At 44.3% G+C, this 27,976-nt stretch overlaps 3 non-coding genes across 3 annotated transcripts; 2 read left to right on the plus strand and 1 right to left on the minus strand.

Moving 5' to 3' along the window:
- Positions 1-1,926: 1,926 nt before the first annotated feature.
- trnas-uga (transfer RNA serine (anticodon UGA)) lies at positions 1,927-2,008 on the minus strand. Its single transcript has one exon. It is a non-coding gene; the product is annotated as a tRNA-Ser (tRNA).
- Positions 2,009-9,240: 7,232 nt separating this feature from the next.
- trnan-guu (transfer RNA asparagine (anticodon GUU)) lies at positions 9,241-9,314 on the plus strand. The gene has a single exon. It is a non-coding gene; the product is annotated as a tRNA-Asn (tRNA).
- Positions 9,315-17,830: 8,516 nt separating this feature from the next.
- trnak-uuu (transfer RNA lysine (anticodon UUU)) lies at positions 17,831-17,915 on the plus strand. Its single transcript is given in 2 exon segments — positions 17,831-17,867; positions 17,882-17,915. It is a non-coding gene; the product is annotated as a tRNA-Lys (tRNA).
- The last annotated feature ends 10,061 nt before the right edge of the window (positions 17,916-27,976 follow it).

Genomic DNA, 27,976 nt, shown 5'->3' on the forward strand with positions numbered 1-27,976 from the left:
TCCAGAGTTTCAACGCATGTTTTGGAATCCAGAAAATGTACCGGAATCATTGCTAGCTGAGCAGGGCTGATATTCCACCATTTACCCTGCGGTCGGGAATCAGGCACATGAATCATATAAAGGAATGGGACATTGGCTTCACGGTAATTACAATTCTCCTTGACAGACAAGCCCCCGAAAGGCCCGAAGGGAGGCCGCACCAGCTGCAGGAGAGCTGGTTCGCTGTGACATGGAGATTTCTGTAGTGAGCGAGACCAGACTGTTCCTATGTTCAGAGAATACATTTCACACCGTTTATTTTGGAAAAGCAAAACGGTGGGGATTTTTGTCATAGCCCGATGCCTTTCGTGTTGTATCAGATGTTCCTCGTTGCATTACTTTCATCTTGATCGGAGAACCAGTTACGGCGTTCCTGTGATAAACGGCGACAATTGCCAGTTAATTTTAAATTGAACAACGACTGCACTGAGTGTTTAATCCCACTCTTAAGATGCAGTCTATAAAATGAAGAAATTTCATCACATCAAAGCACAAAAATCTTATTAAAATTTTGACTGTCTCTCGTTAACCACGTCAGTATCTCCTTCATTCTGAAATAGAAAGTTATCGGTTGATTAATGACGATTAAAACAGTCATTCAGCTATGAACAGTGTTTAATTATCTTCAAGTAATTAATTTATTAAGTTCATAACTCTTGCTAAACTTGATTTCCTGACCGGGGATCGAACCACGCGGCGGTGGGAGCACTGAATTTTAACCACCAGTCCATCAGGGAGCTCCCAAGATTGCGCACGAGACAAAGTGGAAATGATTACATTTATTTTTCTTTCACTCTTCCGTGATTCATTCAGCTCTGTGTTTATTCTCAGGCCTCTTATCTCTCCCTTCTTTTCAGCTTTTGACTGCGGATATTCTTGTCGTCAAATATGAATAATATAGAATATCTTACAGCCCCAGTATATTTACTACGCAGGTACCGACAGTGTCTCTCCCTCACTCCCCACAGAAGCAGCAGGAGATGCCACTTTAAACTGCCAGTTGCTTCAAAAGATTCACGATGGACCTGCGTGGCCTTGCAGTTATCCCAGGAGCTGCATTGATTGGGAGCGTGAATTTTGGAAATGGAAACATGTCCATCAGCAGCTTGTGGGAGTATTTTACCTCACTTTCCATTTCATGTACATGCCTAGTTGCACTTGGTGCTGTCATTGCCTGAACATCACCTTCTGTCGCGATAGTAGTTTGAACAGAAAATGCAATTTTGTGCGAGCAACTTGTCTGGCAGGAAAATGACCTGAATTACAAAGGGGCAAGTGGGAAAGGCCGCGTTGATCTGCTTGTTGGCAGCAAAGAATTTTCAGCGTTTCCTTGTGGTCCAGTGTTTAGCATTCGGCGCTTTCATCACCACGGCAACGGTTCGATTGTCGGTCTCAACATCCGCATATTTACACTCTACCAAATGTGCACTGTACTCAAATTGCTGATTTTGCACTGTGAGGGCGAAGAGACATAAATGTGTGGACATTAGCTACGAAATTAATGAGCTGGGTTGCACCTTTGCTTCTCCTCCCGTCGCAGTCTTTCCATTTTTACCCTTCTCTGTCGGTGTTGCAGGTTCTTTCATCGAAGGCCGTTCAAGGAAGCCTGAGAAGTCCATCAGGAGAAAACACAGAGAGTCAAGAAACAGAGACAGGGAGAGATTAAAGTATGGAAACAAACAGGATAAATGTGAAGTTCTGCGAACGAACAGAATTTAGGATGGAGCTTGGGAGAGATTCCTTCACGTGTCTTGCAATTTTGCAAGAGATCATTGGGCTCCGAGTTAAAAGCGTCGTTGGCGATGGAGCACCTCTCTGAGGGAGCGAACAAGGTCCGTTCGTTCCATTTCAGATGTCTTTGATTATTGAAGAAACTTTAAAAACTAGCGCTGCGAACAGGATTCGAAACTATGCAGGGAAACCCCATTGGATTTCAAGTCCAACGCCTTAACCACTCGGCCATCGCAGCTGCAAGCATTTGTGATGCACGGCTGTAAATCAGAATACGTAGGGTTATCACACGAGATCTGTGAAAACTTGGTTCTCTCAGACAGGTTTCCAACTGGAAACTTTGAGCTTGTTAATCTGCTGACTTTGCTGTCTCAGTGATAGAATTCTCGTTTATCACGTGGGAAACCGGGGTTTGAATTCAGGATTATTTTCATTCTCCATTCACAAGATAGCGTGAATTGTGCGACAATCGCGCTCAGCTTCAATCTGCGCACTATTTTGAGACATTTTCCTTTCTCCACGTGTGTTGCGTCGAAGCTGGGTTGGAAAATCACATTGCAAGTCTAACACCTTCATCATGGGGTCATCGCAGCTGCAAGCGACAAATCCGACACGGCTGCAGATCAGAATGAGGAAAGTTATCACAGGAGAACTCTGAGACTGTATGTTATTTCAGACAGGTTTCCAACTGCACACGTGCCGCCGGCTGCTGTGTGGGAATTGTTATTTCAGTGATAAACTTCTTGCTTTCTACGCGGGAGGCCCGGGTTCGATCACCACCCCTTGGAGGAGCATTTTCATTCTCCATTCATCAGGTCACGTGAATTGGGAGACGTTTCCGTTCAGCTTCAATCTGAACACCATCTTGAGACATTTTCCTTTCTCCATGTGTGTTGTCGTCGACAGAACCTCTGCATTCTGTCCTCCATGCACTGGAATTAAGACAATCCTGCCGACAACACCGCTGACAAGACGTGAGAAGCCAATTAGTGATTTTGAACGAAAAATGGTAACATCGCAGGGCTCGTCCGGGATCTCTCACATAACAATCAGCAAATCCCCAAAGCGAGAATCATACCCCAAGACCAACGAGCCACTGATAACAGAGGGGTGCAACCAATGCAGAATTCTGTGCCACCCACAGCCGATCGGCCACCATTCTGTCCATCCTATCACTTTTTCTATTCCGATGTACGGCAATGTGAAGACGTACATTAACTATTTCATATCAACAATATTAGCATCTCTTTACCACATTCGTTTCGAATGTGCGAGTTGTAATATCAAGTGAGACTTTGCAGAATTAATTGCTCGAAAGCTACATTGTTGTCTGTCTCGGCATCCGCAGATTATCCATAGTACCACAAGTATAACAGTGACTACACTTCAAAAATACTTCATTGGCTGTAAAGCGCTTTGGGAGGTCTTGATGTCGTGAAAAGCGCTTTGTAAATACAAGACTTTGTTTTTATACTGGGCTAAAAGTACTGATGATTTCACTATGAGGCCGAAGCGACATCAATATGTGGACATTGGCTACGAATTCATCATCTGGGTTGGTCCTTTACTTTTCCTCCCGCCTCAGTCTTTCGATCTTTACCGTTCTCTGCTGGTGTCGCAGGTTCGATGAGCTTTGGCCGTTCAAGGAAGCTTGAGAAGTCCATCAGGGGAAAACAGAGAGCGACAGAGACAGGGAGAGATCGAGAGATAAAAGTAAAGAAAAAAAAGCCTGAATATCAAGTTAGCAGAATTTGAAATGAAGCTTGAGAGAGATGGAATCATACACTCATAGAATCGTTACTGCACAGAAAAAGGCCATTCGGCCCATTGAGCCTGCCCCGGCTCTCTTTAAGAGCAATCCAGTTAGTCCCATTCCCCCGTTCTTTCCCTGTGGACGCGCAAATATTTTTCCTTCAAATATTAATCAAATTCCTTTTCGAAAGTCACGATTAAATCTGCTTCCAGCACCCTTTCAGGAGATGCATTCCAGATTATAACTACTCGCTGATTTAAAACGTTTTTCCTCATGTCGCCTTTGGTTCTTTTGTCAACCACCGTAAATCTGTGTCCTCTGGTTCTCGAGCCTTCCGCCAACGGGAGCAGTTTCTCTTTATTTACTTTATCTGAACCCGTCATGATTTTGAACACTTCTATCAAATCTCCTCTCAACCTTCCTGCCCAAAGGAGAACAACCCCAGCTTCTCCAGTCTATCCACGTAACTGAAGTCCCTCATCCCTGAAACCATTCCAGTAAATCTTTTCTGCGCCACCTCTAAGGCCTTCACATCCTTCCTAAAGTGCGATGCTCAGAATTGGACACAATATTCCAGTTGTGGATTATTGTGAAGTTTCCTTCAAGCACCTTGAAGTTTTGCAAGAGACCACTGGGCTCCCAATCAAAAAGGCTCTGCCGCGGTGGAGGATCTGTCCGAGAGAAAGAAATGCGGTCCTGTATCTCCAGTTCATATTTATTTGAGCATTGAACAAAACTGTAAACAATAGCGCCGCGAGCAGGATTCCAATGAATCACCGAAAGACCCTGTCGAGTTTCAGATGTAACGGCTTAAAGACTCGGCCATCACAAGCAGCGAGTGCTAGTAATGCAGGGCTGTAAATCAGAATGCGCAAGGTACTCAGAGGAGATTTGTGAAATTACATGTTGTTTTAAACAGTTTTCCAACTGGACACAGAGAGCCCGATGCAATGCAAACGTTGCCGTTTCACTGGTAGAATTTGCACTTACCACGCGAGGGAACAGGGTTCGTTTTCCCGACCAATTAAGGCGCATTTTTATTCTGCACCTCTGAGATCGCCTGAATTGGGATAAATTCACCTTCAGTTTCAATCTGCACACCGCCGTGAGGCATTTTACTCTCTCCGTGTGTGTTGCGTCGATAAACCGGCTGCATTCTGGCCTCTGGACCTCAAACATGCTCGAGGATTAAATCAATCCTGCTTTCTGCAACGCTGAAAAGATGTGAGAAAGAAATGAGTGAATCCTCACTGGAAATCGTGAAACAGGAGGGTTCTGGGATTTGAACTGGGGACCTCTCACATATCAAACAGTGAAACGGCCAAAATGAAAACCATAATCCGAGAACAAGGAGCCGTCAGTAACACAACCGGACAACCAGTCAAAAATTTCCCTGTTCCCCACAACCGATCGCCCATTCATTCAGACCGCTTCTGTCCATCGAATCATAGAATGGTTACAGCACAGAAGGAGGCAATTCGGCTCATCGAGCCTGTGGCGGCTTTTCATAAGAGCAATCCAATTAGTCCCATTCCCCGGCCCTTTCCCGGTGCTCTGTATTTTTCCCCTTGAAATTCCTTTTTTAAGTCACGATTGAATCTGCTTCCACCACCCTTTCAAGCAGCGCATTCCAGATCAGAACTATTCGCTGCGTAATTAAGTTTTTCCTCATATCGCCTTTCGTTCTTTTGCAATCACCTCAAATCTGTGTCCTCTGGTTCCCGACCATTCCGCCAATTAAAACAGCTTCTCTTTGTTTACTTTATCTGAACTCTTCATGATTTTGAACACTTCTATCAAATAAGAACATAAGAACATAAGAAATTGGAGCAGGAGTAGGCCAATCGGCCCCTCGAGCCTGCTCCGCCATTCAATAAGATCATGGCTGATCTGATCCCAACCACAAATCTAAAGAACACAAGAAGTCGGAGCAGGACCCGGCCACATAGCCCCTGGGCCCTCTCCGCCACCCACAGGGCATTGACCGATCCGAACTCAGCTTCATGTCCAATTTCCTGCCCGCTGCCCATAACCCCTAATTCCCTTTACTTCTAGGAAACTGTCTATTGCTGTTTTAAATTTATCTAATGATGTAGCTTCCACAGCTTCCTGGGTCAGCAAATTCCACAGACCTACTACCCTCTGAGTGAAGAAGTTTCTCCTCATCTCAGTTTTGAAAGAGCAGCCCCTTATTCTAAGATTATGCCCCCTAGTTCTAGTTTCACCCATCTTTGGGAACATCCTTACTGCATCCACCCGATCAAGACCCTTCACAATCTTATATGTTTCAATAAGATCGCCTCTCATTCTTCTGAACTCCAATGAGTAGAGTCCCAATCTACTCAACCTCTCCTCATATGTCCGCCCCCTCATCCCCGGGATTAACCGAGTGAACCTTCTTTGTACTGCCTCGAGAGCAAGTATGTATTTTCTTAAGTATGGAGACCAAAACTGTATGCAGTATTCCAGGTGCGGTCTCACCAATACCTTATATAACTGCAGCAATACCTCCTTGTTTTTATATTCTATCCCCCTAGCAATAAAAGCCAACATTCCGTTGGCTTTCTTGATCACCTGCTGCACCTGCATACCAACTTTTTGATTTTCTTGCACTAGGACCCCCAGATCCCTTTGTACTGCAGTACTTTCCAGTCTCTCGCCATTAAGAAAATAACTTGCTCTCTGATTTTTCCTGCCAAAGTGCATAACCTCACATTTTCCAATATTATATTGCATCTGCCAAATCTCCGCCCACTCACCCAGCCTGTCTATATCCCCTTGCAGGTTTTTTATGTCCTCCTCACTCTCTACTTTCCCTCCCATATTTGTATCATCTGCAAATTTTGATATGTTGCACTCGGTCCCCTCCTCCAAATCGTTAATATAGATTGTAAAGAGTTGGGGACCCAGCACTCCTCTGAACCTTCTCTGCTCTCAGGCGAACAACCCCAGCACGAGGCAAATGCGGTCAAATGGCTTCAATTAATTTATTTGATCATTGAACAGACCTTTAAAGACAGGCCTTGTTTTGTGGAAGTGTGAGCTCGTGGTTTAAATCGCTGGTTTCAATGTTTGGTGCGTTTCTCGATTCTAATTTTACCACTGACAGAATTTCTGCAAATATCCATTTTGACTTGTTCACAGAAATCCCGATTGTAGTGCGATGGAGCAGAGGATGTGAAAGTAGCTGAAAGTGAAAGTGCAGATATTAGTTTCATCACGGGGACAGGACACGTTTCCACAGGTGAGGACATCTCACCTTCAGATTCTTTCCAGCAGAGTGGGACAGGTGATCAGAGTGACCGGGCTCCAGCGGCGCAATCAGTCCTTATATTAGTTACAGGCTCAGGAAATGCCGGGGTTTTTAATTCGAATCTCAGCAAGATCAAACAATCCTTTTCCTTGGGAACATTTCGACCGGAGTTGAAGGTACAATTGATGTGTTCCAAAATTCATTTAATTATCTGAATTGCCATGTGGTTCCTCCGGACTACTCGGTTGCAAGAGCAGATGAGATGTTTAGTATTACTTGTTTACAGGAGGGAGGCTGTAGTTTTGCAGACACAAACTATGATTTTGATCCATCTTCAAATCGTGGGATTTAACTGGAGCTTTAAACCAGCGCCAGAGGCCGCTCAGCCAGGATACTTTCCATCCTACACTTCAGGAGCTAGTTTTACAGGAACAAAATTACTGCAAGCAAGAATTCTACCCCTGAAGCACCAATGCTGCCACGGCAGCAGGATGCATGTGTCCAGTTCGAAACCTGTCTGAAGGAACATGCAGTCTGACAGAGCCGGAAGTCCAGCAGATTGGCTTTCGGTCTGAGCAGGCGATGAGTCTCCTTCTTGAGAGTGTTTCGCCAATCCAGCTCAGAATGGTTTAAGAATCATGAATTCGGGTGTGACTGGAGCCACTTGTGTAAGATGAAGTGTCGGGGGCAGTTTCACATCCCTGACGGACATTAATGATCCTGTTGCGGTTTTGCTGCAAAATTTCACTTCCCAGCTCCCGAACTAAAATCCAACGCCGTTGCAACTCGAATCCACAACCTTTGAATGGCTTATCAAACAAAACAAGTAGAAGTCCAACACACGAGCCATTGCACCACAGGGTCAGTTGCCAAAAAAAACCCGAATAAAAAGAAAGACGCGTTTCTCCGTTCCAGGGGCAAAGTGAGAATGGATGTTATTCAAAAAACTGTCCCCTCGAATCTGTCTTGATATATTTTTTTGTAAAGCTTCGATTTTAAAAGTTACAAAAAGACGAAATAAATAAAGTAAATTACAAGAATCGAATCCGTGATTAAGGCGTTACAACACACTCTAAGCAAATGAGTTAACCGGCCGTACTGACGGTCCATTAGACATTTTAATTAATTTCTGTACCTGTCCGCTAGTTGGTAGCGCTTTCTGTACTTGGACCCCTAAATCTCTCTGCTCCTCCACAGTTCCCAGTTTCTCACCATATAGAAAACAATCTGATTTATCTTTCTTAGATTTCAATTGGATGATCTCGCTCACCCCCCATTGAACTATATTTGCCGCAGTTTTGCCCACTCACTGAATCTATCAATTCCCACTTTTCAACTGACTGCTTCAATCTTCATGACTTATTGCGTCACCAGAAGGCTGCGTGTTCAAATCACGGGGTAACCGTTACTTTTCGAGCTGATCAGATTCTGGATCGTTCCGGGATGAATATTGTATCTGCTTTTTCTCAATAAACAGAACCTTGCTCTAAAGTCTGCTTCCCTGGTTCTCAAATTTCAGGAAGGCGTCTCATTCCGCCCTCGTCTTTTGATTTTGACCTGCGGTTGAAACTTTTGCAAAGATGGAAAATAAGTCCCCAAATCGCTCCACGTGAATCTCAAACGCTTTGGGAAGAAGTTCAGTTCAAACAATCAGGAATTTAAAGGCACCTCAATGACCTGCAATATCTTGGAATGAGTTTTCTTCGCCATTGCATTCGACCGTGATATCGCTCCCGGCTTTCATCTCACTGAAGTGAAGAGTGTGACCGCGTTCCATCTGTCAGAGTGGAAGTGACGAGTTTGGGGTCGGTATGGGTCGTTTACAACTTTTGAAATCTCACCAAGCACCAGAGAAAAAGAAACTTGGAATCAAATTGTCCCTGTCAGTGATGAATTGAAGTGAATATCGCTCCAAGCAGATCTGGACAACTCGCGGTGCAGCCGCACAGGAGTTCCAAATCCACCTTCTCGCCACTCGGCAATCGCATGAACTGAACTTTACTCTGACCCAGTGTCACCGCGCTGAAATCGAGTATGTCTCGGCCACACTTTTTCTGAACATCATGGTTCGTGGTTTAAGAGTGAAAAGTGCCGTCCGCTTCACTGTAAGTGCAAGAGACATCTTTGTAAACACCGAGTCGTGTCACAGACCTGCTCGTCGGACCTGCTCATTTCATCTCATCTCATTTTCAGCAAACCTGAATATTACTGGAATAGAGAATGGCGAATCACAGCTCGATAAATCAATCCTCTCGACCACGAGGGGACGGAGTCTTCCAACATACAGGTGTTTAATGACAAGGTGAGTTTAATGTTCAGGAATAATAGAGCACAGATTTTCACTCGTGCAAAGTCCACACAGTTCATTTTGGAAAAGTAAACTGATAGTGGAGCGAATTTATTTTGATCGCTGCAACCTGAATTTTTAGTTCGTTGAATCAGTAGTTCAACACAAACGTGTGTTGTCTCTGTGGCGCAATCGGTTCGCGCGTTCGGCTGTTAACCGAAAGGTTGGTGGTTCGATCCCACCCAGGGACGATGGGGAAACTTTTATCTTCATGGTCTCGCATTTCCTGATTCTGATGTTTGTTTTGGCTGCAAAACAAATGCCCGCTTTCGATGGCCAGCTGAGCACGGCCGATCTTCCACCATTTGACCTGTGATTGGCTTCGCGGAAATCTGAATTCTTCTTGAAAGACAAGGTCCGAAGGTTGCAGGAGAGCCGCTTCACTCTGACATGGATATTTCTGCAGTGAGTGACGCCAGACTGTGTCCACAATGAATGTCACTCCCTTTTATTTTGGAAACGCAAAATTGTATTCACATTCCGATGGGTTTCAGTTGATTTGTGAGAGATCATGAAAGGATCCTGCAGCGCTGCCTTGGATAATAACAACAGTTCTCAGCCGCATTTCAGTCGCGGCAACAAATCCCTGCATCCGAGTATCTGCACCCTTAAATCCGAGTATTTGCACCATTACACCGGAATATCTGCACCATTACACCGGAGTATCTGCACCATTAAATCGGAGCATCTGCACCCTCACACCGGAGTATTTGCACCCTCACACCGGAGTATTTGCGCCCTCACACCGGAGTTTCTGCACCCTCACACCGGAGTTTCTGCGCCCTCACACCGGAGTTTCTGCGCCCTCACACCGGAGTTTCTGCGCCCTCACACCGGAGTTTCTGCGCCCTCACACCCATAACTCATCAACTGTCCCCAATCATCTTTATCAGCGTCAGGAGCCCTAAACAAAACACAACAGTGAAGAAATTGGCTTTATGATTCTTCACTAATGTACGGACACATTTTTGTTTACGGTACTTCAAGGGAGATTTGGAGAAAGTGGCCGCTGATACTCAGAAACCACTACTTGTTGCTTTTTTTTTCAGCGGGCTCGTTGGTCTAGGGGTATGATTCTCGCTTCGGGTTTGTTGTTTAAAATATGTGAGAGATCCCGGACGAGCCCTCATTTCCCCCCCCCCCCCCCAGACTTTTGATCTTAAGCTGCTGTTCAAACTGGCAGGGTGTTTGGAGGTATCTCAATGATCTCACGTCCTCTGAATGCATTCTGCTCGCAATTGCAATTGACCTTGAAACCGCTCTCGGATTTCATCTCACTGAAGCAGAATGTGGCCGCTTTTTATCTGTCAGCGTGGAGGTGACGAGGTTGTGGTTGATAACCGCGGGCACACCTGTCCGGACATTGGTATTCAGAATGTACAAAATGTTGTCTCAAATACTCTGTTGTCATCCTGGGAGCTCCAGATTTCCATGCCCAACCTTTCCCCGAGTAAGAATGTGTCCAGTCTGCACCCGAACTATCTCCTCACTCAAAGCCTCCCATTGCTCATTTACTGTTTTACCTGCCAATTTTTGATTCCAATCCACCTGGACCCGATCCCTTTTCAACTCGCTGCAATTCGCTCTTCCCAGTTGAGTATTTTCATACTTGATTTTTCCTTGCATTTTCCATAACTACACTAAACCTGCTGCAAATGCTCCCCCAGAGAATCATGCTCCACTTGCCCCACTTCTTTCCCCTAAATAAATCCAACACTGCTTCCTTCCTCGTTGGGCTGAAAACATACGGATTAAGAAATTTCTCTTGTACACATTTCAGGAATTGCTCACCCTCTTTGACTTTTACACTGCTATTTCGCAGTCTATATTCTGATGAATGAAGTTCCCTTTTATCACTACTCTAAAATTATTGCATCTTTCTCCAATTTACCTGCCAATTTGCTCCTCTATCTCCTTCCCACTATTTGGTCCCCCTGTAGAATGCATCCAGCAGCGTAATAGCTCCTCAATTGTTCCTTAATTCTAAACAAATAGATTCTGCCTTTGAACCCTTAAGCATGTCAACCCTTTCTACCGCTGTCACAGTATTTTTGATCAATAGTGCCTTCTCCCCTCTAGCCCCGCCCCCCCCCTCCTTTTTTCCCCTGCCTTTCCTGAATACGTTGTAGCCTGGAATATCGAAGTGGCCACTCCTCCGCTTGTTTGAGCCAGGTCTCCATTATTGACACTGTAACATAATCCCATGTTACCACTTGTGTCTGCAGCTCACCAACCTTATTTACCAAGGATGTTAAACACAACATCAGGGCATAAAGGTCGGACAAGTTCCAATGCCCAATTAAATGTTCTATACACTAATGTACGTAGCATAAGAAATAAAACAAGTGAATTAGAAGCGTAAATTAAGCTTATAGTGCATGACGTAGTGCTCATCACTGAGATCTGACGACAAACTGGGCATGACTGAGATAAATATTTCAAGTTATAAGCCGTTTGGAAAGGATAGGGACATTGGAAAAGGTGGTGGAGTAGCGATATTGATGAGGGATACTATTACTGCATAAGAAAGAAGAGATATCAGTAAAGGTGAGCACGCATTAGAAAGGCTTTGCGTAGAAATGAGTAACAGAATAGAATACAAGACTTTGGTGGGAGTTGTTTATAGACTTCCGGATAGAAGTGAAAAAGTAACAGGAAACACAAAAGCGGACAGGTTGTTAGGGGTTTGGAACTCACTGTCTGAAAGGGTGGTCGAGGCAGAAAACCTCAACTCATTTAAAAAGTACTTGGATGTGCATTTGATGTGCCGTAATCTACAGGGCTATGGACCAAGTGTTGGAAAGTAGGATTCAGTTGGATAGCTCTTTTTCGGCCGGCACAGACACGATAGGCCGAATGGCTTCCTTCTGTTCTGTAATTTTCTATGATTCCATGATTCCGTGTGTGGGAAGGGATTCACTCAGTCATCACACGTGCTGAGACACCAGGGAGTTCAAAAGTGTCTGCAGGAGTTGGATTCTGCTGTTAATCCCATCCAGAACTGAACCATTTTCATTCTGACATTTAGGGTTTGTTTCTTCTGATGTTAATAACCCCTATAACTGGGCTGGAGTTTAATTTTCTGGATATCTGTTGAATAAATCAGCTTTGTTTTAAACATCTTGTTGTAGATTTTGGTCTTTCCCACCTGAGTGTTGTGCATCACCTGACTGGAGCTCAGAAAGGACAATCTGGGGGCAGGATCGTCCGGTGGGAACAGAACTTCAACCTGGACACAGTCCTTCAGGGCCACACTGAGAGGGGCAAACAGCACTTTGGTCTTTCTTGTCTCTGTTCACTGATAGCAAAGTGGCCGTGCGGCATCCAGTCTAAAAATGACTGTGATAATTATTCTCTGAAGATTTAACCTCTTTGTCTGACAGTCCTGAGTCGACCATTTAAGGCAGGCGTTAACTCATTTAAAATAAACCCGCTTAAAATAAATGGGTTATGAATTGTGATTTCCGTGAAGCCAATGTTCCATTCCTTTATATGATTGATGTGCCTGCTCTCCGACCGCAGGGTAAATGGTGGAATATCAGCCCTGCTCAGCCGGCAATCATCACGGTACATTTTCTTGCAGACAAAACACACATTGATACCCTGGAGCTTTGAGGTGATGAATCCTTAGGGAAAATAAAATTAGGGCTCAAACCATCAAACCTTCGCGTCAAACAATAGCACCACGAGACAGATGAAGAATTTACCGACTGAACCAATAATTCACTCAGCTAACCTTTGAGGTTGCAGTGACCAATATAACATTTGTCTCCTGTCAGTCCAAAATGAATGATTGAAGCTTGCAGGAGTGAAAATCCAACGAGCCGGTCTTCACTCTTAAATCAGCAACTATGAAGTTAAGAGAAACGTGCCGGATAAATACTCAATTTCAGCGCGGTGACACTGGGCCAGGGTAAAGCTCAGTTAATATGATCGCCCAGTGGCGAGAGGGTGGATTTGGAACTCCTGAGCGATTGCACTGTGCATTTTCCAGATCTGCTTGGAGCACCAATCCCTTCAATTCATCACTTGCAGGGACAATTCGATTCTCGGTTTCTTTTCCCCGATGCTTGGTGAAATTTTAAAATTTGAAAGCGACCAATATCAAAGCGAACCTCGTCACCGACATGCTCACAGATACAAAGCGGACACACTCTGCTTCAGTGAGATGAAAGCCCAGAGCGGTTTCAAGGTCGAATGCAAAGCTCGTTCAATGAAAGTGCAGGTCATTGAGGTGCCTTTGAAGTCCTGATTGTTTGAACTGAACTTCTTCCGAAGGTGCTTGAGATTCAAGTGGAGTGATCTGGGGACTTCTTTCCCCTCTTTGCAAAAGTTTGAACCGCAGGTCAAGATCAAAATTCCCGGGTTAAATTCGGGCTTCGACTCTCGAATCGAGAATTATACCCCGACCTCAACCAGCCCAGAGACAAGAACGTGTCCTTCCATTGACGTGCGACGGTCACATTCCATGAGAGGTCGATCTGAAAATTGAAAGGGCATTTTTGAAGAAACATTTTGATCAATTCTGTGTTGGCTCTCCAAACAAGGACAAACACCACACTGTCTGTTTTCGCATGTCAGATTCACTCAACATCATAAATTACATAAAGGCGCCGCTGAAAGTTGAACCCAGAATCTCCTGTTTATTTGACAAGCGCTTTAACCAACTAAGCCACGGAGCAAATTCCTGGCTGTGGTTTTCACCTCCTCTCATTAATATCTATCAGCCACACGTCACATTTTGTTGGGGGTTCAGACTGTTCCATCTTTGTCTCTTTCGCTTGCCCGTTTCCCTGTGAATCCCGATACTGCCTGCGTTTCAGTCTGTGTTTATCTGTGTGTGTCCATCAGTGCGTTGATACACGGATGGATATGTTTGCTTGTGTTTGTTTGTTACATTAAATAATTTAGAGGATCAGACAATTCTCGCTCTGACACTGAAGAACTAATGAAGCAAATTTCACAGCGAAGTGTTGTTTATCGTGGTGCTGAAATTTTAAAAAAAATCTTAAGAGGTGCAAAAAGGGAAAACGAGAAAAACTTGTGAAGGACAATACGGACAACTCTCACGGCATTTACAGTGTAAAAAGAGAAACAAGGGTGACTTAGAGTAATGTGGGCCCTTGAAAGACGGATGGGGGCGATATTGTAATTGAAATTCAGGAAATGGCAGACTTGCGAAATACTCACAGAAAAGGATGAGGATAATATCCCAGAGACACGAGGAAAACTGAAATTAAATTAAGGGGATTCAGTGCAAGTAAAATAATGGTAATGGAGAAAGTAATTGGACTAAAGATAAACAAATCTCCAGGACCTGATGGTTACCATCCCAAGGAATTAAAAGGAGTAGGTGAGGAAATTGTACATGCTTCAGTCATGATCGTTCAAAACTCTCTTGAATCAGGAATTGTTCCATGGATTGAAAAATTAGCAATGTCACTCCATTATTTAGGAAGGGGAGGAGAGATAAAATAGAAAATTACAGACCTATTATTCTGGCGTCTGTTGTGGGGAAGTTACCAGTATCTGTTACTAGGGAAAGAATGACTGAGCACTTGGATACACAGGAATTGATCAGAGAGAGCCAGCATGGATTTGTAAAGACGAAGTCAAGTCCAACGAAACTAGTTGAACTTTTTGAAGATATAATAACGTGGTAGATAATGGAGTGTCTATGGGTGTTTATGTGTATTGACTTCCAGAGGCATTCGATAAGGTGCCAGATAAGAGACTGTTAACACAAATGGGAGCACATGGAAATTAAAACAACCCATTGACATGGGTAGGGAGTTGGTTGGGAGGTAGGAGACAGAGAGCAGGGATAATGGATCTGTGCTCAAATTGACAGGATGTGATTAGTGGTGTCCCCCAGGGATCTGACCCGGGGCATCAGCTTTTTACTATATGCATAAATGACGTAGATGAATGAATGAGTGCCGTATATCCAAGTTTGTCGACGGCACCAAGTTAGGAGGCACAGTGAGTGGTGCAGGTCGGAGCATAAAGTTATAAGGGAAATTGATAGATTAAGTGAGTTGGTGAAACTGTGGCAGATGGAGCTTACATAGAATTACATAGAATGTACATCTCAGAAACGGACAATTCGGCCCAACTCGACTCTGCCGATGTCTATGCTGCAGACGAACCTCCTCCAACCCCTCTTCATCTAACCTTATGAGCAAACCCTTATATTCCTTTCTCCTCCATGTGTTTATCTAGCTTCCCCGTAAACGCATCCATGCTATTCGTCTTAACTACTTCTTGATGTAGCGAGTTGCACATTCTAACGAGTCTCTGGGTATATATGGTTCTCTTGAATGCCATATTGGATTATTTAGTGACTATCTTTTATTTATGGCCCCAAGTTTTTGAATCCTCACCACCAAAAGTTCAAACACCTGTTCTGCATCTGACCTATGAAACCTTTGCATAATCTTGCAGTCCCATATCAGGTCACCCCTCAGCCTTCTCTTTCCTATGGAAAAGAGCCCCAGTCTGTTCAATCTTTCAATATGGGGAAGTATGAACTTTGGACCGAAGCCAGATAGGTTAGAATATTTTCCAACTGGTTCGAAGCTAGGAACTGTGTAGGAGGAAAGATGTTTTCGGGTCCAAGTGCAGAAATCACTAAAAGTCAGGGGACATTTACAAAAAATAACCCAAAAGCGAATGGAATGTTGGCCTTTATCTTCAGGGAGTTGGAATTCAAAGGGGTGTAAGTTATGTTCCAGTTATATAAACTCTGCTGAGACCACGTTTAAGGTACTGCATTCAGTTCTGAGCACCACACCTCAGGGAGGATGTATTGGCCTTGGAGGGGGTGCAGCGCAGATACACCAGAATGATACCGGGGCTAAAATAGTTAAGTTATGCGGGACAGGTTGCACAGACAAGGTTTGTATTTCCTTGTGTATAGAAGATTAAGTGATGATGTCATCGAGTTGTTGAAGGTGATTAAATGAGCCAATGGTGTGTGTGTGAGCTGTGAAACAGCTTGAAATCCCAATCCTCTCCCCCACTGGGGATTGAGTCTTCCAACATACAGGGATTTTCACTCGTGCAAGTTTCATCCACATTTTCTGCTCTTCATTTCTCCGACCTGCTTGTTGCGCCTTTCCCTTCAATTCAGGACTTACAGGAAAAACTCGATTCTGCCGTCAATCTTCGGGTCACGTGGTGAGATTTCAAATAATTGAAATCGACCCTTATCCACCCCAATATCGTCACCTACACGTTTGACGAATGCAAAGCGGCTTCTATCGCGGTTTGGCTGCACAACTCGTTCAAAGACACTGTCGGTAATTGGAGGGTCTTTCAAGTCATGACACGAACATAACAGTTCGCACTGCCGTTTTCCGCAAGACGCTTCAGATTCAGGGGGAATGATTTCGGTCTGGCGTTTAAATCCGTTCCCTCTTCACAAATCCGTCTTTGAACCCGGGACTTTTAGTAATAACCACACCGAACTGGTTTGTCCTGTATTTTACATTATTTTCTAAATATTACAGATAAGCAGAGCACTTGAGCTGTCACAGCTGTGACTTTGACTTTTCTCCCTCTCCTCCGGATCTCCCCGTCAACTGCCACGAACCACAATCTTCTGTCAAACTTCTGCATCAGAAAGTTCCGAGCCTCGGTTTCCAAATGAAATAACGCCCATCTCTTCAATCAACGACCGCCCGGAGAGAGTTTCTTAGTTTCAGCTCCCAATTTCCCCAAATCCACAAAGTAGCATCAAAATAATTGTCCTTAAGTTAATAATAATAATATAATTAAAAGTTCTTATCGTCTGGGGTTTTGTTTCAGTTGCCACGGCTTTTAAATGTTGCTGCGGATGTTTAACGATTCGCCTCTTGGTTGGAGGCTTCTGTGTGGGAAAGATCACGAAGCGATAATTGAGAGACCGAGGATGAAGCTGTTTGATGCGAGTTCTGGTGACACAGACCGTGCGCGGCTCCAGTGGTGCAATCGGTCAGCGCGCGTTATTTCTACAATAATTATACGCTCGAGAAATGCTGCGGTTGTGAACTCCAGCGCCATCGAAAGTAGTTGAACCTTCTCAACATTTTGACTGGAGTTCAAGGTAAAACCGGTTCCATAACACATCGACTTCTTCATGTCCCCATGTGGGCACTGAGGCTCCTCTGGCCTCCCGTCTTGCAATAGCAGGTGAGAGTTTATTTGTTTATTGGAGGGAGAGTGGGCAATTGGCGACAGCTGAAATGGTAAAGCGGCTGGCACGACATCTTTAAATCTAAAGAACCAAAAACACAATTCTTCTTTCCGTGAAGCAGGTATTCATCGGTTTGAAGTGTCGTGTGGGGAATATTCGGGAGGCAAATCTGCTGCCTGGTGTCACGGTGTATCGGGTGAAATTATTCAGCTTTCAATTGTTGATCGGCTGAAATGTCGAGAGGCGTTTTCCAGCTCCCGTGTGGAACAAGTTTAGCTTTTGAGCCATTTTGTGAAGTGTTTTTTTTAATTGGTGCTAACGAATGACAAGACATTTTATACAAACAAGAAGAATTGCAAAATCACGAGTTCACTGTCCATGTTTCTCACATCATGTTCAACAGAAACAAGGATTCTCCTCAACACGTTGCTGAAAATTCTATCGAAGGGATATTCCCCCGAATTCGGCTTCGCCAGGGATAATTCAGAGTCCCACCATGAATCTCTATGATGGAAACTAGTTTAGCGGGGCGCCTGGATAGCTCAGTCGGTAGAGCATCAGACTTTTAAAACAGGTGGTGATCTCAGAATCCAGGGTTCAAATCCCTGTTCAGGCTAAAAATTTTAAAACAGCTGGCAAGTTCTGCTTTTCCAGCGGACCAACATCAGCGAAAGGAGCAAGAGTTGGCCATCCAGTCCCTCGAGCCTGCTCCGCCATTTGATAACGTCATCGCTGAGCTTCGACCTCAACTCTCCTTCCCCGGCCTATCCCCATCTCCCTTGAGTTACTTCGTGTCCAAAAATCTATCTGTCACTGTTTTGAATCTATCCAATGGCTCAGCATCCACAGCCCTCTGGGGTAGAGAATTCCAATGGTTCACAACCCTCTCAGTGAAGAAATTGTTCCTCATCTCTGTCCGAAATGGCCGGCCCCTTATCTTGAGATTATAACCATTAGTTCTAGACTCTCCAGCGAGGGGAAACAGCTTCCAAGGATTTAACCTGTCAAGCCCTCTAAGAATTTAACATGTTTCAATTGGATCATCTCATTATTGCAAACTGCAGAGAATATCGGCCCATTCTACTCAATCTCTCCTCACAGGACGACCTTGTCATCCCAGGAATCAATCTAGTGAACCTTTGTTACACCCACGCTCAGGCAAGTGTATCGTTCCGCAGGTAAGGAGATCAAAACTGTACACAGTACTCCAGATGCGGTCCCACCAAAGCCCTAGATAATTACAGCAAGGCTTCCTTATCTTTGTACTCCAACCACCTCACAATAAAAGCCAACATACCATTTGCTTTCCGAATTGCTTGCTGCATCTGCATGTTAACTTTCTGTGATCCGTGTCCAAGCACACACAAATCCCTCTGAATACAAACATTTCTTAATCTCTCACCTTTTAAAATGTATTCTGCTTTTCTATTCTTCCTACCAAAGTCAATAACCTCACATTTCCCCACTTTATACTTCATTTGCCAACTTCTAGCCCACTCGCTTAACCTGTCTGTATCACTTTGCATCCTCTTTGCGTCCTCCTCACAGCTTACTTTCCCACCTAGTTTGGTATCGTCAGCAAACTTGGATACATTACACTCGGTCCCCTCATCTAAGTCATTCATATAGATTGTAAATAGCTGAGGCCCAAGCATTGATATTCACGGCACCCCACTAGTTACAACCTGCCAACCCGAAAATGACCTATTTATTCCGACTTTCTGTTTTCTGTACGTCAACAAATCCCCAAACCCTTTCATAAACCCATGCTGACTCTGTCCAATCCCGTTAATGCCTTCCAAGTGTTCTGTTATCACATCCTTTATAATGGACTCCAGCATTTTCCCCACTACTGATGTTAGGCTAACTGGTCGGTAGTTTCCTGTTTTTTTCTCTCCCTCCTTTTTTAAATAGTGGGGTTACATTTACCACCCTCCAATCTGGAGGAACTGTTCCAGAGTCTATCGAATTTTGGAAGATGACCACCAAAGCATCCATTATTTCCAAGGCCACTTCCTTTAGTACTCTGGGATGTAGATTATCAGGCCCTGGGGATTTGTCAGCTTTCAGCCCCATTAATTTCCCAAGCACTATTTTTTTTTACTAATACTGATTTCCTTCATTTTCTCCCTCTCACTAGACCTTTGGTACCCTAACATTTCCGGGAGGTTATTTGTGTCCTCCTCTGTGAAGACAGAACTAAAGTACCTGCTATCTACACCCTCAAAACCTCTAATAGAGTTGTCATACACAATTTCCCTTTCATAAAACCGTGTTGCATGTGCCTAACCATATTATGATTTTCTAAGTGCCCTCTTACCAAGTCCCTAGTAATAAATTCTCGCAATTTCCCTACTACTATTTTCAGGCTAAATGACCTGTAGTTCCCTGTTTTCTCTCTCCCTCCTTTCTTGACTAGCGGGGTTACATTTGGTACCTTCCAATCCATGGGGACCTTTCTAGAATCATGGGAACTCTGGAAGATAAAACCAACTTTCTCTGCAGCCAACTCTTTTAAAACCCTAGGATGTCGGCCATCAGGGCCAATGAATTTGTCAGCTTTTAGTCCCATTAATTTGTACTTTTTCATTACTAATATTAATTGCTTTAGGTTCCGCACTCTCATTAGAACCTTGGTTCCCCAATAGTTCCGGTATGATTTTTGTGTCATCTCCTGTGACGACAGATACCAGATACTTGTTTACATCTCTGCCATTCCTTATTCTCCATTATAAATTCTCCAGTCTCTGCCTCCAAGGGACCCATGTTTACTTTCGCTAATCACTTCCTTTATACATACTTGTAGAAGCTCTAACAATCCATTTTTATATTTCTTGCTGGTTTACCCTCATTCTATTTTCTCCCATTTTAGCAATTTCTTGGTCATCCTTTGCTGATTTCCAAAACCCTCCTAATCCTCAGGCTTACTACTCATTTTGGCAACATTGTAAGCCTCTTTTAACCGAATTCTATCATTAATTTCTCCAGTTAACCAAGGTTGGGCCACTTTTCCGGTGGAGTTTTTAATCCTCAAACGAATGTAATTTTGTTGAGGAATAATGAATTATTTCTTTAAATGTTCGCCATTGCTTAACTACCATCATATTTTTAATCTAATGTCCCAAACTCCTAAGCCAACTCACCTCTCATAACAACGTTATTCGTTTTGTTTAAATTTTAAGACCCTAGTATCGGACTTAACGACATCACTCTCAAACTCAATATTAAATTCTATCATATTATGATCATTCTTCGCCAGAGGATCATTTACTATAAGATTACTAATTAATCCTGTCTCATTACACAATACTAGTTCTAAAATAGCCTGTTCCCTTGTTGGTTCCTCAACATATTGATCCAGAAAACTGGCTCGAATGCATTCCATCAACATAAAACAGCTTATCTTGAGTTGCTAACATGATGTCAACACGATGCGATGACGTTTGACTCGAAGACACGGCCAGATCTGCCAGGTGAATTAGATGTTTGCTGCAAACACGGAGAATTAATGAAACCAAGACTTCCCTGCAGAGCAAGGAGTTGGAAAGAAAGATGCTGGGCATTGAGAGGCGAAGGATTTTGTCTGTTGCAGGATGAATGGACAAAAGGATCTCAACTCCCTGCTTCTTTTCCACACTGATAAATCTAGACCAAAATATCATCTCCGTGCTTCTTTCAGATAATGAATGTCTGAATGCTCAAGAGATCACTGATCCAAGCCAATTATCTCCTCTCGAACTCTTCTTCCAATCTTGCACACGTTGCTTAGCTTTGAAATTATTCATTTTTTCACACTGGGATTCAACTTGAAGAAAGCGATGCTGTGATCAGCTGGTGTTGTTCAGGAAATGGAAAGCAAAAAGATACATCAAAGGCTAATGATAACAGTGACTGTTCGAACACTGTGAGCTACAGTTAAAGATTGGCAACCTTTAAAGTGTCAGGCAGCAGATATTTTCCAAATCATGACAGAAATGGCAAGAAAACTTCATGCACACTTTGATGAGCGGCACGACTTTCGAACAGGAGGCATTTTACAGAAGGCAAGAAAGTGCATTGTGTATCGCTCTTATGGGTTGTAAAATTGAAGAATGATGGGCTGCTGGCTGTTCAGGCAGGAGCGGTGAAATTGCTCATGTTGATCAGGACCGAGCTTTGTGCTCAGTCGGGGGAATTTGGTTGGTGCTATTTTGAACAACACCAGGAAAGTCAAGTTCCCTGATCGGGAATCAAACATGGTGCCGCGGCGGTGAGAGCACCGAGTCCTCAGCACTAAACCACCAGCGAATCCGCTGCAATTTTCATTAAAGCAAGCAGACCAACGTTGCCTTTCCGACTTGTCCCTTTGAAACTCACGTCACTTTCGCCCAGACAAGTTGCTCGCACAAAATGGAATTTACTGTTAGAACATGAAAGCCTTTTTCTGACAACGAAAGCACCAAGTGCGGGTCGGCAGGTACATGAAATGGACAGTGAGGGGAAATATTACCACAAGCTGCTGGTGGAACTGTTTCCATTTCCAAAACGCACGCACCGAATCAGTGAAACTCCTCGGAAATTTACAAGGCAACGCAGGGCTGTCATGTCTCACATGAAGCAACTGACACACACAAGATTCTGCCATCACGAGCCATCTCCTTCTATTTCTGTCACTACTTTATCTCCAGCTTCCTCTGCACCTCCACATGCCGTTGAAGTAGATGTTCAAAGTAAATACAGAGACTTAACGAGAAATAAACCTCAACTGGAAATGAGGAGAGGGGAAGAATGGTGTTGGGTATTGAGAGACGATGGATTTTGCAGATACCTGGATAAATAGACACAACGACCTCATCTCCCTGCTTCTTCGGATACTGAATATCTTAATGCTCAAGAGATGTTCACACTGCCCCAGGCCAGTTATCTCCAGTCGCATCTCCCACCAATCTTGCACATGTTGCTTCGCTCTGAAATTGTGCATTTTTCACACTGGGATTCCATTTGAAGAAAACATTGCTGTGATCAGCTTGTGTTGTTAAGGAGATGGAGCATAAGAAGATACATAAAAGTCCAATGATAACAGGGACTGTTCAGACACTGTGAGCTACAGTTAAAGGTCGGCAACATTTAAAGTGTCAGGTAACAGATCTTTTCCAAATCTTGACAGAAATGGCAAGAAAAAGGAACGCGGACTTTGATCAATGTCACGACTTTCAAATAGCAGACATTTTATACAAGGCAAGAAAGATTTGCAAGGATGTTGCCTGGACTGTAGAATTTTAGCCAAGAGGAAAGATTGGATAGGCTGGGGATGTTTTCTTTGGAACAGAAGAGGCTGAATGCAGATTTAATTGAGTTGTACAAAACTATGAGGGGCCTAGTGTGGATTGGAAGGACCCATTTCCCTTCACAGAGAGGATAATAAGCAGGGGCATAGATTTAAAGTGATTGGTAGGAGGATTAGTGGGGAGCTGAGGAGAAATTCTTTCGCCCAAGGGTTGTGGGGTCTGCAACTCACTGCCTGAAAGGATGGTAGAGGCGGACACCCTCATCGCATTTAAAGAGTACGTGGGTATGTATTTGAAGTGCTGTAAACTATAAGGCGACAGACCAAGAGCTGGAAAGTTGGATTCAGCTGGATAGCTCTTTTTCGGCTGGCACAGACACGATGGCCTCTTTCTGTGCCGTAAATTCCTTTGATTCCATGATTCTAATTAACAGTAAGCAGGGTAGTTCAGGGGTCATGGGGACGCTTCTGAAGAAAAATAACTGCTGGGAACCAAGCAATGTGTTCTTGTAAACTGCAGACTATCGAAGTTCCAGCTCCAGTGACAGGGATGGGTCACTACAGTGTATAAAAGTGACGGGACACTGATGTAAGGGGCAGTCGGGACTGGAGACACTGGAGATCAAGCTCAGGGTGCCTGAGGTTCCATCCAGCGGGATCATCTCGTGTACAGGGGGACTTACATGTTTACTCTGGTACGGTAGATGGAAGAGAATTTGCTCATATATTTCTTAATAAGGTATTAAAGTTGCTGACTCTCAGACTTGTTAATTAATAAGACAATGCATTAGTTAGAACCTTCCATCCCTAATTCTCTCTGCTCCTCTACTTTAAAACTGTGACCATTTAGTTTACATTTCATCTCATTTTTCTTCCTCTCAAAATGTATCACGTCACATTTCTCTCCATTAAACTTCACCTGCCTGTTTCCGAACCTGTGAACGTCACAATGAAGTCACTGACTCCTCTTCACAGTTCCCCACACTGCCAATTTTGGCGTCATCTAGAGATTTTCACCTTGTGTCCCACATACCCAAGCTCAGATCATTCTCTATATTGAGAAGAGCAATGTTCCCAACACTGACCCTGGGGGACACCACTGTTTATATCTGTCCTGTCTGAAGAACATCCATTAACAACTACTCTCTGTTTTCTGCCCTTCACACAACTTCCTACCCACACTTCCTCATTCATTTTAATACCGTGAGTCTTATTTTTATCAACAAGCCTCTTGTCCGGCATCTTATCAAACACCTTTTCACAATCCATCTACACAACATTCCCTTTATCAATGGACTTGAGTTATCGAAAATAATCCATGATGGCTGTTCTTAATTAATGTGTTTTTCTAACAAATGTTGAAATGTTTGCTCCACCTCATCTGGTTTCATCTGTTTCAAGCCACAACAGAAAGGTCAAGTTTTCTCCTGGAGCTTAAGATAAATTAATTTTTAAAAATGATGCTTCAGACAATGACGGATATCTGGGCTTAGACCCGCCCATTCGGTGCCGCAACACCAGCCCCTCACACACTCCGATTGGTTGGAGGACCAACTGTCCGCTCATCCCTCCAGTCAATTTACCATAAGACCTTCGAGATAGAAGCAGGAATACGTCATTCGGCCCCTCGAGCCTGCTCAGCCTTTCAATGAGATCATGGCTGATCTGATTTTTACCTCAACTTCACTTTCCCGCCCGTTCCCCATATCCTTTAACTCCCTTGCTGATCAAAAATTTGTCTAACTTAGCCTTGAATGTATTCAATGACTCAGCCTCCACAGTTCATTGGGTAAAGAATTCCAAAGATTCACGGCCCTCTGGGAGAAGAAATTTCTGTCTTAAACGGGCGACACCTTATTCTGAGACTATGTGCCCTAGTTTTAGATTCCCTCATGAGGGGTAACATCCTCTCAGCATCTACCCTATCGAGTCCCATCAGAATCTTGTATGTTTCAATAAGATCTCCTCTCCTTCTTCAAAACTCCACTGAGTATAGAACCAGCCTGTTCAATCTTTCCTCATAAGACAACCCTTCCATACCCGGAATCAACCGAGTGAACCTTCTCTGAACTGCCTCAAATGCAAGTATACCCTTCCTTAAATAAGGTCACCAGAACTGTACGCAGTACTCCAGATGTGGTCTCAGCAGCACCCTGTACAGTTGTAGCATGACTTCCCTGCTTTTATACTCCAACCCCCTCGAAATAAACGCCAATATTCTGTTTGCCTTCCGGATTACCTGTTGCACCTATATGTTGACTTTTTGTGTTTCATGCAAGAGGACCACCAGATCCCTCTGTACCGCAACATTTTGGAGTATTTCTCCATTCAAATAATATTTTGCTTTTTTATTTTTTCCTCCCAAAGTGGATGAATTCACATTTTCCCACATTATATTCCATCTGCAAAATTTTTGCCCATTCGCTTAACCTGTCAGCAGCCCTTCGCAGACACTTTGTGTCCTCATCGCAACTTGCTTTTCCACCTATCTTTGTATCATCAGCAAATTTGGCCACAAGACACTTTGTTCCTTCATCCAAGTCATTGATACATATTGGAAATAGTTGAGGCCCCAGCACTGATCCCTGCGGCACCCCACTAGTTATTGGAAATTCCTATAAATTTACCACCAGGACGGGGTTAATGGTGAGACTGGCGGTCCTGAGGTGCAGTTGGAAAATAAACCTTAATTGAACCCGTCAGTTGCAATATTTAATAAAACAAATTGATAAAAGTTACCAAAAAAAATATTTTCTGGAGTTCACCAAAGAGGGGTGAGGGTGGGCGCGTCAACGCTGTGTGTTTGTGCCGGTTAAAATGGCACGAAGGGCTGGGGTTTCAGTTTATTTTCTAATCCTTGGTCCAAACGCGCTCTCCCTGCTTCCAATCGATTTCCTTTTCGGCCAGATATTAAGACCATCAATGGCGGCTGCATCACCCAGCATGCAGCGCGGTACAGATTGTGCCCTATCTGAATCAGTGGAGCACAGTGCGCAGGCGCAGTATGACTCATTATCGGGCAGTGTGTCCTGAGCATGCGCGGTCAGTGGAGGCTGCGGGAGGAGCGCGTTCGGTGCAGGTGAGAGGATCGGAGCAAGAGGATCAATAAACCCCGGGGCCCGGGTCCGGGCTCAGGCCCAGGCTCAGGCTTCACAAACCCCGAGTGCGGCCCCAGACCCGAATATAAAACAGTGAACATTATCCCCCCTCACTACCCGCCGGTTTCCGGTTTCTCCCGTTTCGCTCCGGACCAACTCTCAACAAAAGGCCGCGGCCCCGCGCATGCGCGGTGTAAACTGGGAATTCTCAGGGAGCGTCTGTAAATGAAGGAGAAATGGTGATCGGTCAGGGAGCGTCTGTAAATGAAGGAGAAATGGTGATCTCTGCATCCAGGGATCTCGAGCTTTGGACGCCGTTCCATTCCTCCTCGTGGGGATCTGTCTGCTCTGTACCTGAACCAACTCCTCCTTGAAGGCCTCCCATTGTTCAATTACTGTTTTGTTGCCAATTTTTGATTCCAATCCACCTGGACAAGATCCCTTTTTAACTCACTGGAATTATCCTTCCTCCAATTAAGTATTTTCCCATTTGTTTGTTCCTTGTCCTTTTCCGTAACTATTCTAAACCAAATGAGATTATGATCACTGCTGCCCCACTGAAACATGCTCCACCTGCCCCACTTCATTCTCCACACCGAGCCCACTGCTGTACTCACATTCGCTCTCTCACATTCGCTCTCTCACATTCACTCTCTCACATTCACTCTCTCACATTCACCCTCTCACATTCACCCTCTCACATTCACCCTCTCACATTCACTCTCTCACGCTCACTCTCACATTCCCACATTCACCCACTGTCACATTCACTCTCTCACGCTCTCTCACCCTTTTGCTCATGGTTTTGGGACACTGAAAGGTGATGCGATGGGTTTGAATTTCACCACAGTGTGTGGGACGGGGATTTACATCTTTGTGGGAAAAAGAGAGGAAAGAATGTTCCATAGAAACTAGAATTGTCTGTTCTGAATTTGTATCCTCGACTTACCGTGATAACTTTTATAACCTTTTACAGGGTATGAGAAGGGGAGGATTTGCAGAGGGATACTCAAACCAAAGATCACGTCAAATCTGACAGTCACTCGATTCATCAGGACCTGAATATCAACGGCCTCTGTTCTGTCTGTGGGAGAAGATTTCAAGCATCAGTGTGAGTGGAAAAGCACCGAGTGAGAGTGTTCCAGTGCACTGACTGTGGAAAGAGCTTTAACCAGTTCCAAAGCCTGAAAAGACATCACACCATTCAAAGCTGGGAGAAACCGTACACGTGTTCTGTGTGTGGACGAGGCTTCGACTGATCGTCCAACCTGGAGAGACACAAGGACACCCGGACCACGGAGAAACCGTGGAAATGTGGGGACTGTGGGAAGGGATTCAATTACCCGTCAGAGCTGGAAACTCATCGACACAGTCACACTGGGGAGAGGCCATTCACCTGCTCCGTGTGTAAGAAGAGATTCACTCAGTCATCCAACCTGCTGAGACACCAGCGAGTTCACACTGATGAGAGACCTTTTAAATGTTCTGACTGTGAGAGGAGTTTTAAAAGCAAAATTAATCTGCTGAGACATCAAAGCGCTCACACTGGGGAGAGGCCGTTCTCCTGTTCCTTGTGTAAGAAGAGATTTACTCGTTCATCCCACCTGATGGCACACCAGCGAGTTCACACTGAGGAGAGGCCGTTCTCCTGCTCTGTGTGTGGGAAGAGATTCACTCAGTCCTCCACCCTGCTGATACACCAACGAGTTCACACTGGGGAGAGGCCATTCTCTTGCTCTGTGTGTGGGAAGAGATTCACTCAGTCATCCAACCTGCTGATACACCAGCGACTTCACTCCGATGAGAGACCTTTTAAATGTCCTGACTGTGAGAAGAGGTTTAAAAGCAAAATTAATCTGCTGACGCACAAACGCACTCACACTGGGGAGAGGCCGTTCTCCTGCTCCGTGTGTAAGAAGAGATTTACTCGGTCATCCCACCTGTTGAGACACCAGCGAGTTCACACTGGGGAGAGGCCGTTCTCCTGCTCCGTGTGTGGGAAGAGATTCACTCAATCATCCAACCTGCTGATACACCAGCGACTTCACTCAGATGAGACACCTTTTAAATGTTCCGTCTGTGAGAAGAGGTTTAAAAGCAAAATTAATCTGCTGACACACCAACGCACTCACACTGGGGAGAGGCCATTCTCCTGCTCTGTGTGTAAGAAGAGATTTAATCGTTCATACACCCTGCTGAGACACCAGCGAGTTCACACTGATAAGAGACCTTTTAAATGTTCTGAATGTGAGATGAGGTTTCAAAGCAAAAAGAATCTGCTGACACACCAACGTACTCACCCTGGGGAGAGAC

This window comes from Heptranchias perlo, unplaced genomic scaffold (genome assembly GCF_035084215.1).
Source record: "Heptranchias perlo isolate sHepPer1 unplaced genomic scaffold, sHepPer1.hap1 HAP1_SCAFFOLD_73, whole genome shotgun sequence".
In the NCBI taxonomy this organism is placed as follows: domain Eukaryota; kingdom Metazoa; phylum Chordata; class Chondrichthyes; order Hexanchiformes; family Hexanchidae; genus Heptranchias; species Heptranchias perlo.